General features: G+C 41.1%; 1 protein-coding gene across 5 annotated transcripts in view; it reads left to right on the top strand.

The window, feature by feature from the left end:
• The window catches only part of LOC149191562 (putative sugar phosphate/phosphate translocator At1g12500), a 42161-nt gene that overhangs the window by 17399 nt on the left and 11097 nt on the right, over nt 1–13665 (top strand). The gene's annotated exons all lie outside the window — the stretch shown is intronic.

Here is a 13665-nt window from a genome sequence, read left to right as displayed (position 1 = left end):
GTCATTAGGCATGATCTCAGTACAATTTCTCCCTCCGAAACATAAATCATTGATACTGGGATAATCCTCTTGCCATAAAATTTGCTTTGTTCTTCTAATGCTTCCATCTGTTGCTAGAGCCCTGGCAACCTTCATGATGTACTTGCAACCGTCACTAGGAGGCCATGGAAGAAACAATTATAACCCGACAAAAGAAACCAAGACAAGAGGTTTGACTTAAAAATTAAATAAATAATAATCAAAGAAGACAAATACATAGTACTTATCTTTTGAGGATTGTAGGGAATTGTCAGCTCCTTCTTGCTTCTAGCCTATTTGCAGAAATCATTGAAATCTATTTGCAATCTTATCAATCTAGAAAAACATATTCTTGTCCTTATCATCAACTACCAATGTTTGTGTAGTGTCAATCTTGGATTTCTTCGATGTGGATGCTCATCATGATCACTGTTTGTTGCTGAAGCTTGTTGCTCGCCCTTCCTCTTCTTATCATTCTTCCTTTTATGGCATTGAATTTTCTAGTGCCCAAACTTATGGCAACGTAAACATTGGATTTTTGACATATCCTTCTTCTCTTGAGGAGTAGGTCCTCTATCTGAAGTCCTTTGAAACTTGCCAAATTTTTTTTTGCCATTCGTTGCATGAGTTGCAAATGTTGGAGATTCACCATCTTGAGGTCTTTGAATCTTCCCTTTGGTTATTGGTCTAGATTCTTGAGTAGATGAGGTCCATAGCCGATCGAACTTAGGAATTTATGTTGAATGGTGTTGTTTAACGATATGATGTTGATTTATGTTTGAACTAATGTTAATGTTAATTTGAATGCTTTGAAGATTAAAATTAACTAATTGAAAAGAAATACTAATTCACCCCCCTCTTAGTATTTCCAACAATTGGTATCAGAGCAGGTTCCTTCAGTTGTAGCTTAATAGTTGGAAGGCAGATCTTAGAGTGCAGAGATGGGAAAGTCAAAGATGCAAGCCGCCAAACATTCAAAAAAATTGAAGGAAGACCCCAATATTGTAGATAATCATCTTGATTATCCAACCCTTGAGTTTGATGAAGCCAAATATGAAATATGGGAATCTAGAATGGAAGTCTATTTGAAAGCTCATGGATATTATGTATGGCACTCTATTGTCTTTGGAGACACATCTACCGACGAATCTAGAAGGTACAATATGAAAGCCATGAATGTTATTCTTAGTGCTCTGCCAAATCCAGTGAAAGCCAAAGTCGATCGATGATCATCAACTAGAAGTCTTTGTAAGAAGCTTCATGATCTCTACTCAAATAAGCATGCCGGTCAAGATGAAAATGATGATGAAGATCATTCTCAGGTCGAAGAATTTGACAATGATGAATAAGGCGCAATTGACATAAAAGAAAAATTGATCAACGTCTTATGTGACCTCAGCAAAGCAAGGAAGCGAAATCGGATATTTGAAGAAAGTTTCCCTTCTAAGGTTTCAAGTGTAGGAAGCAAAAAGAAAGAGAAAACATTGACAAGACAGTTGGAGGAATCTGTAGGAGAGGTTGGTCAAAAGCAAAAGGAACTTGATGCATATTTAGCATAAATTAACAAGTTCAGAAAGGAAAATGAAAGGCAAAAGGAACAAATGCATGATCTTGACATAGTAACAAAAAAGGTCACTCTTCTAAAGTTGCAACTGCAAGTAGAGGAGGCAAAAGAAAGAAGAAAAGTCTTGAAAATCCGGTTTCAGGAAGATATTATTCAAAAGCATAAAGAACTTGATGCTACCCTAATTGAAATAGACAAGATCAGGAAGGAGAAATTATTGGATCACAAAAAGAAGAATAATGACACGGCTAAATTGAAGATGAAGGAAAAAGAAGAAGGTGAAGATCCATGCGATGAAGGCACAAGCTCCATGTACCCGAAGAGCAAGATTGATGAGAAGCCGGATAGCATGATTTCTCAAAGGGAAAATTGAAATGAAGGACAGATTAAGGTTAAACCTATTGCTACTCCAAGAAGTAATCAACAAAAGGCTACACCTCCTCCAAAGAAGAATGATTTCACAAGATCTTCAAGATAAGACAACACATCCAGGTACCTAAGTCACTTGACACGGGGATTCGAGATTCGTGGTGTCGGATTCGGACACGTTGACCCCCTGGAACAGGACACTAAGGATTTGTTATATATTATTTTATTAAATATATATATATATATATATATATATTAAAAATTAGATATTTCTTACACAAATTTTAATTAATGATAGAAATTTATTGATTTCAAACATAGATCTTCATCTATAGCATGCATAGTACATACAAAATTCAAATACATGTCAGTGGTATTGATCACATAAATCATGATTCATAATTCATAACTGAAAGACAACTTACAACTACAAGATAGTAAGATAAACACACTGACAACTGTAGTTTTCTCATTAAGTCATCAAATCAAAATGTGTTACATAGGTAGTGTTGGTGCAATGCCAATGGCAAATAGAAATAGAAAATATAAAACAACTATAGGTATACAAGCCTCAAGGCATCAATCCTCATCATCAGCATCAGAATCAACATCAATGTCCTCATCATCATGGTCCCCACTGCTCTCCTCTGCATCCTCCTCCTCCCCTGTATCCATAGTCGCCTCTGCATCTGCTGGTGTGGAGGATGACCCCTCTAAGTCATCAAATCTAACAGGCTCTAGCACTGGATCATTGAGATCCATGTTGGCCAATGCCAACTCAACACTGGTGTCCAGACCCATATCATCAGGAAAGACATCCCACATCTTTGTCTTTCCCCTCAACCACTCTTCCCTCTGCCTGTAAATAAGACGAAGGTTGGTGTGCACATACACCATTGTCTCTGCCCTGGACTGCTCAAGCCTGCTCTTCTTCACACTATACAAATTCCCATATGTGCTCCAATTCCTCTCGCAACAAGAGGATGAAGTCACCTGAGTGAGGAGCCTCATGGTTAACTGCTGAAGAGGAGGGCTTGTTGCCCCATGATTTGCCCACCAAGAATAGGGCTTCTTAGCCCCCCTGTCTCTAATCACATCATAACCTCCAAATTGACCATTGCCAGTGGAAAACTCTGCAAAGGCATCCTCCACCTCAGCAAGCAATGCACTATCCTGAAAAATCCGCTTGAATGCCTCTTTCCTCCCTTGTGAGATTTCACCGTCCATGTGAGGAGGGAATCTGCAAGAAGGTCCACCATTCAGCCACTCATGGCTTTAGTATTTGGGGTTCAATGAGTGAGCCAAACAATGTAAAGGTTTACAATTCTTGTCCCATCTGCTGACAAGAATATTCTGTATAGTATCACAGAAGGCCTCTGGTGATGTCTCATACTCGGGGCACTCACTCTGTAGAATAATGCTCCTCACAGATTCAATCACGGAATCCCATCCCTCATAAACCTCTCCTAGGATGGGTTTGTCTGTATCTGCAAATCGAAGCAAAGAAATGATAGGGTCCATGATCCGAATAATTAGATCTACCCTCTCCCACCAAGAATCATCTAGCACTGTGTCCTTCACTCTTTTAGAGGCTACTTGATCTGTCTTTCTCCAAAAAGACCAAAACTCAGAAATAACCATGGCCCCAAGAGCGGTCTTGACCTCCCTCAACCTCTTCAACATCATGAATGAAGAGGTAAACCGTGTATCAACAATCTTCAACAATGATAGATTGGTGTACTCCTTGTAGATAGTGAGGGCATTTGTATGATTTTTTACAAAGTTACGGATATGTCTTGCATTCTCAATAATGCTTCCAATCCAAAACACATCAAAAGCAATGGATTTCAGTGCTAAGTTCAATGAATGGACAATGCAAGGTGTCCAAAACACTTGTGGATATTTAGCTTCCGCAATCATGCCAACAGCCTTGCAAACAAGTGCATTATTTGTAATGATTTGCACACAAGAATCAACACCTACATCTTCAATAACTTTAATAAATAACTCACCAATAAATTGTGCATCCTTGTATTTGCCAAGTGTATCCACTGCTTTCGTGAAAACTGGACCACTCAAGGAAGACACCATGAAGTTGATGATTGGGTGTCGTGCTGGATCTGTCCATACATCAGAAACAATGCTAACCCCAGATGTTGGCCATGATGCTACAATAGACTCAAGCATTTTTTTCACCTCTTTTTTTGCCTTCGTCAACAATGTGGTTCTCAGCTTCTCTGCCCTAGGAGGCACATACCCTGTTGGAGCCCCTTGAGTTAGAGCTTGGCACATCTCAATAAATAGAGGTGAGCATGCAACATTAAATGATATGAAGTTTTGATAGAAGAAGAAGGCAATGGTGAGATCAAGCTCTTTTCGTCTCTCTTTTTGGAAAATCTTGTCCATTGGACCAAGTGCTCTTCTTGTTGCCGCTTGTTCCCTAGTGGAAGTAGAACTCTCAAATGGAAATTTGGTGGTGGCTTTCCTAAAAAATGGAAAGGGGTCTTCATTCTTGGGTTTTCTTGATTTTGAAGCCACATGTTCGATACCAACAGTGGACTCTTTTTCCAATTCTTTTCTCTTTTGTAAAGAAACAACTTTACAAGCTCCAATCCCACAACCCGGTAAAGCCAACAAATGTGCTTTCACACGGTAATATGTGCTTTTGAAAGAAATGTGACAAAAGTTGTATTTCCTTTGCACATTGCCTCCTCCCTTTCCCTTGGTGTTTGTCCCATCCTCTCTTGTGACATATTTCCATAATGGATATTTGTCATTGTCTTTAGGTCCTCCTCTTCCCTCAACATTACTTGCAGCAGACTCTGATGATATTGGGGGAGGAGGGGCATCTCCACCCATGACATTCTTGCCCTTCATTTGCCCTTTAATTGCTTCCTTTGATTGAGCCATGAATTCTGTAAAAGAAATGAACAAAACATGCACAAATTTGTAAACAAAAAATCATATACAAACCTCTGTAATAGAATAAGAAATGCAAAAAAATGGAGCTGAAATGCACTTACCTGGTGCTTGAATCTCCTTGCCGAACGCTCTACTCCCTTAACTCCTTGCTCCAAACCCTTCTCCACTTGCCAACAACTCAAACAATGCTTGCCAAATGATAAACAACATGGCTGTAATGAGCAAATGCGGCCTTTTCTAACTCGCGCAGGTCACTTTTTCGCCAAACGAGTCCTGGAAAACAGGACACGATGTCAAAAATCGGGTCACGTTGGTGAATTTCGTGACACGCTTGGGATTCGACATGTCATGTTTTTTGGACACAATTTTCGGGCGAATCGTGTCCGACACGCCGGATTCAGACACGTGGCCCCTATATAACGAATCCAGTTACTTAGCTAGGTACCCTAGCATGTTTAATGGTTATTGTTTTTCATGTTCTAACTTTGGGCATATGGCCACAGATTGCAGAATGTATGATAGGTGTGATTATCAAAGACATTATGAAAATGACTTTGCTAGCAGAAAGCATATGTCATTTGCGCCGTTACTCTGGCCCAACACTGAATGTTACCAATGCCATAATTATGGGCATATAGCTCGCGATTGCAGTTACAAGACGAAATCTTCCCATGAAAGACAACCCTAACACTAGGTACAAGAAGGTCAGGAGAAGAAAACAAATGCAAGAAGACCAAGCAAATGAGAAAGGTTGAGCGGTCATGCTTTTAGGTTTTGTAAATTCGAAAGGTCTTGATGAATCTCCAATGGAAGATGTCAAAGTTCACTTTGGGCATATGGCCACATATTGCAAAATGCATGTTAGGCGTGATTGTCAAAGACATTATCAAAATGACTTTGCCAGTAGATACTAGAGAGCATATGTCGTTTGTGCCATTATTCATGCCCAACATTAAATGTTACCAATGCCATAACTATGGGCATATAGCTCGTGATTGCAGGTACAAGACGAAATCTTTCATGAAAGACAACCTTAACACTAGGTACAGAAAGGTCAAGAGAAGAAAACAAATGCAAGAAGACCAAAAATATGAGAAACTCTCAACAATCATGCTTTCAGGTTTTCTAAAATCGAAAGGTCATGATGAATCTCCAATGGAAGATGTCAAAGTTTAGGATGATCCAGCCAAAGCGTTGGTTCCTATGTTATTCTTGTTACCGCTCAAACTAGCAGGGGACCTAAAGGGGATCCTTAAAGGGCAAATGCTAGACTAAGGGCAACAAATGGAGACTTAACCCACTGTCACCTCAGCTAAGGCTCCCTTCTATTTACGGACTTTCACCGATGGGAGGAGACTCGGTATATTGTGGAGTCATCGATGAGGGATAAATCAATGAATGGATATGAGTGACCCAAATAATCCCTTTCCCAGAAGAGCTTGAAGGATGGAGCTTGCTTGCTTTCTAAGCAAGGTACAATGTATTCTAGGGAAAGGAAGGGAGGATTTGAGGGTTAGGTTTATGGGATATGACTTGTGAATGAGTTTCCCAATCCCTAAAATTCTTGTTGAAATTGGTATCCTGGATGGTTCTTGAAGAATTGTCTTTTCAAAGGAACAGGACCACACAGGACCAAGCGGACCCAGTCTAGGGTAGGAGAAAAGAGTACGGAAACCAATGATGTTCTTACCTTAGACAAGGTGGGGGAAAGGATCAAAGAAAGAATTTTCACTTGAAGGTTTTTGAATTGATGCTAGGACAAAGTTTGATCTCGGAGCTTGGGCTTGGGTTTTCTCCCAACTTCACCGTCAGAATGGCTTCAAAATTGGAGGAAGCCTTGAGGAGACACCAACGCAGGAGATCCTAGGAGATCGAACTTTTTGGAGGGATAGTTTGTCGGGAAAATGATGCCCTAAGTGACCCAACTTGTCTAGACCTGGGAAATGGTGGAAAAATATGTGATTTTAGGCGACCACCTCTTGGTAGATCAATGCCTTAGTCTTGGGAGAGTGGAGTCTATGATTAATATGAGTGATGGCCTTTGGTTCTTGGTCAAGGAGGCCTCAAGACTACTTCGCTAGCCTTCTAGGTCAAAGAGAAGCAATCTTGCAACTTTTATACTTCGATGTGCAAAGGAGATGGCTTATCAAGGTCAATTCGTTGATAGAATTACCCCTAGGAGATTTTGTTCACATTACATGGCCCATACATTGAGAGATGCTATAATAGAGACAAAATTCCACAATTTAAAGCAGTAAATGCATGCAACAATCAACCCTAAAAATAACGAAAATCCCAATTCAATGTATATGACAAAGTAAAACAAGAATAACATTAAAAGCATGTACTTACATGTAACAAAATATATCCAACCATCCACAATTGACAAAAGAGAAGTTCCAAGATAAGATAGACCAATATCCACATATCAAAATTCATCCATAAAGCTCCAATTCATCCTCTAGAAAATGTGCGAAATTCTCAAGAAAGAGAAAAGATCCAATCCAAAGTGACGATGAGCAATTGGACTCATCCCACTTGTATTTATACACTAATGAGGAGTCCTTAGCCTCCTTGGCCTACATAAGCCCCAAAAATAAAATAATGTTCTAATAATTCAACTTTTGGTGACATGCCCACCAAACTAGCTCATAAATGAAAGAATAAGCCCCTCAAGAGGTCAAATAATAATCTATGCATGTCGTAGGGCCTTCTAAGAGGCCTAATGAGGTCCATGAGCGCCATAATGAAGAGTAGGACCCTCAAAAGCAGTGGACAAGGGATTGGCCCCTTGTAATAACCCGTAGTGCTCCAAATGAGATGTGGGGGCACACAAGTGTCCTCATGGGTCTCCAAACAAATCGAAGATGCCTGCAAATGTCAGCAAGGGCTAGGATGATAATATAGGTGATGCCACATCATCGTGCAAGTCATGGATCATCTACCAAGTGTATGGTGCAAATCTAGGGCCAAATGGGTAGGATGGATCAGGTGCATCTTCCTTGTCCAATAAGTGAACCACGTGCAATCTCTGAATGACTGTGGAGATCCATGGAGTGTTGTCTGTTGCTATGGAGGCCCATGGATCTCAACGCACACCCTACATGTTTCTATGTAGCCCTCTGGAGGATTAGGACCCCATATAGGGAGACCGAACCCAAGATGGAGACCATCTGCAATCTTGCATAAGATCCAATGTGTCCCCTAGCCTTCTAGTACAACAAGTCATTAGAGAAATCGAGTAAATAAGCTTACCAATCATGGACCACAGGGGGGCCCTTCATAATAGTCTGCCCTTCCATAATGGGCTTCGGGATGTGACAATGTCTCCTAACTCCAAATGGGGTTAACCAAGAATCCTAGTAGGCGGTTTCTACTTCTAAAGGGGATAATATATTCAAGGTACATCCTTCAAAAGGTGGTGGCCTATGATAGATAGGTGAATGAAGTAGGGGACGAGAAGGGGCAACCCTGGGTCACATGCTGGGGTATAAGGGTAGCTAATAAGAGGGAAGCCCACATTGGGGTTTATAATGTATAGGAGAGAGCAATCATGGTACATGATGTGCCTCGACCTTGATTTTTCTACCCTTCTTTATATGCCTTTTTCATTTTTATGATTTTCTTTGATTATCTGCTCGGGGCTCAAGGGGTAAGAGAATGATGCATAAGATTGTGAATATCATCTTTTAAAAGGTAGGGCGGTTCATTGCCCACTAGGGGGCAGGACAATCATGGGTTCCTATGTGATGATGGAGGCTCATAGAACCTGTAGGAACTAGGGTGATGGCCATGATGAGGGGGTAGAGCTCATGGATTGGCTTTTGCCAACGTGCTGAATGTGTTTGTCCCGACCATCTTTTGCATTTTGTGGTACATTTTCCTGTTGAATGTGGCCAAATATGCTTTTATCTTTCTTTTTAGTTGCATCAACCTCCGGGCATCATTCCAAGCCTGACCCAAGGTGTGGGCAAGGGGAAGGGGCAAGCTAACCCTATGTGGACCCAGGTGGGAGAAATGATGAATGGGGTAATAATGAGTGGAAAGAGTGTAATATAAGCGGATAAGGGACCATGTAACAAAAACCGGGGTTTCCCATGAAATACCATCCCTAAAGCCAAATGGTCAGTAAAAGAGATCCCATGGGACTAGAATGCAAGGTTAATATCCAAAGGGGTGTTGATTTTCAGATTGTTCTATGCGGTATCAATTACTTTAGTCTAATTCCAAACTTCAATTAGCAATATTTCCAATTAATATTTGTCTTTCCATTCATCAACAGTATTTGAAGATAAAACAATATATGCAATGAAAAAGAGGACAATCAACACATCAATAAGAGACACCAAATTTGGTCAAAGACCAGGGAAAAACCCCACTAGGGGGAAAACCCTTTCAAATTGTCATAAAATATTCAACAGAGAGTACAATGAGCCCAATACAATATGATCAGTAATATAGCCCAACAACTTCAGAAACCAGTTTACAGTGGCAAAATATATCAGAGACAACTTGATTTAGATTTCAGACAGCTTCAGAAAACTTTGAATGATGGTCAACTATAGTCAAACCCCTGGACACCCTCTTTAGGTTAGTGTTCGTGCATTTGTAGTTCCCTGGACGCTACCTTAGCCTTAGCATGCGTGCGTTTGTGGACGAGATTTCCCTGTGCTGTGTGAGCTTTCGGAACAAAAACCCTAATTTTGTGCGAACTTCAAATCTGTGACTTCAGACCCTTGTACGACCTTTCCTCCGTCGATCTTGTCGAACCAAATCAGATAGAAGAGAAGAAGATGCTTGAATGTGATGATGTCCAAATGAGATTTTAGGTCACTTGTATTTATAGGATTGTAGGGGGTGTCCAACAATGTCCATTTGATGTTGAGGCCGACCTGTTCAAGTCTGCATGAGAGTGAAGCCGCCCTGATCCAATATCCATATGGGTTCACAAAATCAAAATCCAACTTCTGCTTGTCCGAACGAGGTGATCTTTAGGTCGATTTTGGTCCTCTCGAAAAGAGGAACTCAATGCCATCATCATCTCCATCAAATGAGTAGTCCAAAGTGGAATTTGATCGCAGTTGCATATTTTTAATACTCCCTCTCAATTGGGGAGAATTCCACCTGTAAAACTTGTCCATCGATTAATGTGTCACCCTGCCATCATGTGTACAAATATGCTCAAATCTATCTGTTGAAACATTCTCAAATCTAAAGAAGAAGAATCATGGGGAACAAAAGCTAACACCCTCTGTCCATCGAGCTACAATCCAGAATATCTGTCAGTGGGCTACTACCCGGAATATCTGTCAGTGGGCTACTACCTGGAGATCTCTGTCATCGGGTTACTACCCGAAATTCTCATGGGGGGAGATACTGCTTCGACCCCATATCGAGCAATAGGTGATGTAGGGGAGCTACTACTCAACCCATCCTATTGCCTACCGATCTTCCCAACAATGACCCTTAAGAGTCATGTGGTAGAACACCTGCATCATAATCCTAGCTTGGGCGAGATACCCAACTTACCAAAGGTAAGGATCTCACGCCCCCAAGCCGCCTCCCTATTGGCTAGATGAGGAGGGATAATCCTAACAAGCCCAACTTGTGGGTATGATGCCAATTGGGGTATACTCTGCGAAGACCAAGATAGGGTGAGCTTTTACTCCAACCCTATGGGTAACAGATAGGGGTGGTACCCTATTGTCCAAAGTTCCCTCAACCCTAGGAGCCCTCTTTCTCAATTCCTCACCCTGGGAGCTCAGATAGTGGGGAAGAGTATGGCTCAGTGTCCTCAATCAGTGGTGCCCCTTATTAGGATTCCATTTTTTTCTTTTCTTATGGCTATATTGTTCTTTGCTTTAGATAATTGCATTTCTTCAATTGCATATTAAATTCACTCCACAACATCATAACATTATTAAGTTTTACCACATTATTTTGCAACATATGCAATTATATAGAAAGAACAATATCATCATCAATGCAACGGAACATAAAAGAACAATAGAAGAAAAACATTCACACATAGAGACACCATGATTGGTCAGAGACTAGGGCAAAAGCCACTACAGGGAAGACCCTTTCAAATTATTCTTCTTATTAGATTGTCATAAAATGTTCAACAAATAGAGAGTACAATGATCCATATCTTCAACCACAAAACTATCCAGCAAAATCAACTAATCAACATCCAAGAGATGAACCCAACAATGCTAATAATCAAAACCTTGATTTAGAGCCTGGCAGTCCACTGTCTCTGTTTGCGGTCAACTGAAAAATCAAACCCTAGTTTCCAACCACACGTAGAGTGTGTACGTGCATGCGGCTGAAACCCTCTAACCACACGTAGAGTGTGTACGTGCGTGCGGCTGAAACCCTCCAATTGCACTCATGAGCTTGCGTGCTTGCAGTTGGAACCGAAAAATGTCTGTCATCCCTGCGGCTGGAAACCAAATCCCTAGATCTCATGTGCGAGCCTTGGACCCTGCAATTTCGGACTTGTATGGACCAATCTCTGTGAACCACCTCAAACCTGTGCGAGCCAAACCAAAGAAAGATGAATGATAATCATTATGTCCAAATGAGGGTCACTTGACTTGTATTTATAGCCATTCGAAGGTGTTTAATTTCTCTTTTGGGCCAACTTGTCCTTTTGTTTACATGTTGGCTTTTCTTCAAAAATACACTTTCCCTTATCCAAATTGACCGCTTCAATAGTAAAAATTGGTCCTCTCGAAAAGAGGAATCTAGTCCCATGATTGGAATTTGTCACTGAGCTGCCAAATTAACAGTACCCAAAGTGACAGGGTTTTGTGCCCAAGGAAAACATTTAATATTCTAATTTAATGTTGAGTTTACTAATGGGGGTTTCTTGAAGACAAGGGGCTTCCAAGGAAACTTAAGCACAAATATAAATAAGAAGTCAATGGAGAGGCTTGAGGACAAGGAGCATGAGGGATTATTCTTCTTGTGAGGAGCAAGAGGCTAGAAGAGACCTAGCCATAGGATTGCCCTAGCCGTAGGAGAAAGATTGGAGGACGACTGGTTGAGTTTAAGGTTTGTGGACAAATCGAGCTCTGTTTTAGGCTTGGTAAGGCTAGCCACGACCAAGAAGGAAGGGTCGAGGACTGGCTAAAGTAGAGCCACAGGCCTAGGAACAAAGCCGCAATGGCTAAAGGAGGTATGTTAGGGAAAGCCGCAAAGTGTTCTAGCCCTATAGAGTTCTATACTAGGAAGTCGCAGTCAGAAAAGGAGGGCCAAAGGCTACAACAAGGAGAAAAGTGTTGGCCGTGAGAGAAAGCAGGGAGGCTGAGGGTCTAAGGGAGCAAGCCAAGGTATTGTAATAGCTACAACACGCTGGATGTGGAGAGAAAAGGAGAGCTATTTGCTATAGGAGGGTTGAGTAAGCAAATTGTGGGCTACAAGAGGTAGTTGTGGAATAGCCAGGTAAGCAAATTGTTGTTTGGGTGATTTAAGGAGGGATGGTAAGGCCCTAGTTTGCTACAACAATGTTGTTAGGGTGATGTAGGTGTCTATATTTGGGAAGAGAGGGCTTAGAGGACAGCCTTAGCCCGAGGTGTTATGTCGAAGGGTTTGACATTGTATTTGGCCATTTTCCAGGGATTGTAAATGGCCACTATTCTTGGTACAAGAACCCTTGGAAGCCCCTTTGTCTTGTCTTAAAGTACAAAGGGGCTTGCAAGGCAACTTAAGCACAAGTATAAATGAGAAGCCAATGGAGAGGCTTGAGGACAAGGAGCATGAGGGATTATTCTTCTTACAAGAAGAGACCTAGCTATAGGAGTTCCCTAGTTGCAAGAGAAATATTGGAGGATGATTGGTTGAGTTTAAGGTTTGTGGATAGACTGAGCTCTGTTTTAGGCCCAGCAAAGCTAGCCGCAACCAAGAAGGGTTGAGGATTGGCTGAAGGAGCCATAGGCCAAGGAACAAGCCGCAAGGACTTAAGGAGGTATGTTAGGGAAAGCCGTAGAGGGTTGTAACCCTATAGAATGATGTACTAGGAAGTCGTATTCAGAAAAGGAGGGCTGAAGGCTATAACAAGGAGAAAAGAGCTAATCGCAAAAGAAAGCAAGGAGGCCAAGGGTTTAAGGGAACAAGCTGAGGTATGGTAATAGCTACAATAGGATGGATGTGGAGAGAAAAGGAGGGTTATCTGCTACAAGAAGGTTGAGTAAGCAGATTGTGGGCTACAAGAGGTAGCTGAGGAACTGGCAGGTAAGAAGATTGTTGTTTGGGTGATCTAAGGAGGGCTGGTAAAGCCCTCGTTTTCTACAACAATGTTGTTAGGGTGTTGTAGGTGTCTATAATGGGAAGAAAGGGCTTAGAGGACAAAGCCTTAGCCCTAGGTATTATGTCAGAGGGTTTGACATTGTATTTGGCCATTTTCCAGGGATTGTAAATGGCCACTATTCTTGGTATGAGAGCCCTATGGATTCTCTTATTAATGGAATTATAAGAAATCAGTTTTGGGCATAAATTTTGTCTTGTGCATTGATCTAATTGCTGGTATATTTTACTATGCAAAAGTTTTTGAAGTTAGGCATTTTCAATGTGTTTACGTTTTCTATCTAAACATAGACTAGACTTGGGGTGAATGGAGTCTTAACATGGTATATGAGCTACTTTGAATTGTAGTTGGGTTAGAATTGTGCATAGGTAGTAGTTCTAAGAGGGATTTGAGTTGCTTTGCTGTTGAAGGAGGTACAATTGGTCTCATGGATTTCTGAGTAAGAATCTAATAGAGAAAATGGTTTCTATCTTGAGGTTTG

Source organism: Pinus tabuliformis, chromosome 2_2, assembly GCF_031772625.1.
Source record: "Pinus tabuliformis cultivar Carrire ecotype Pingquan chromosome 2_2, CPIR1, whole genome shotgun sequence".
In the NCBI taxonomy this organism is placed as follows: Eukaryota; Viridiplantae; Streptophyta; class Pinopsida; order Pinales; family Pinaceae; genus Pinus; species Pinus tabuliformis.
The sequence above is the reverse complement of the archived record's forward strand: the minus strand, read 5'-3'. Positions and strand labels throughout refer to the sequence as shown.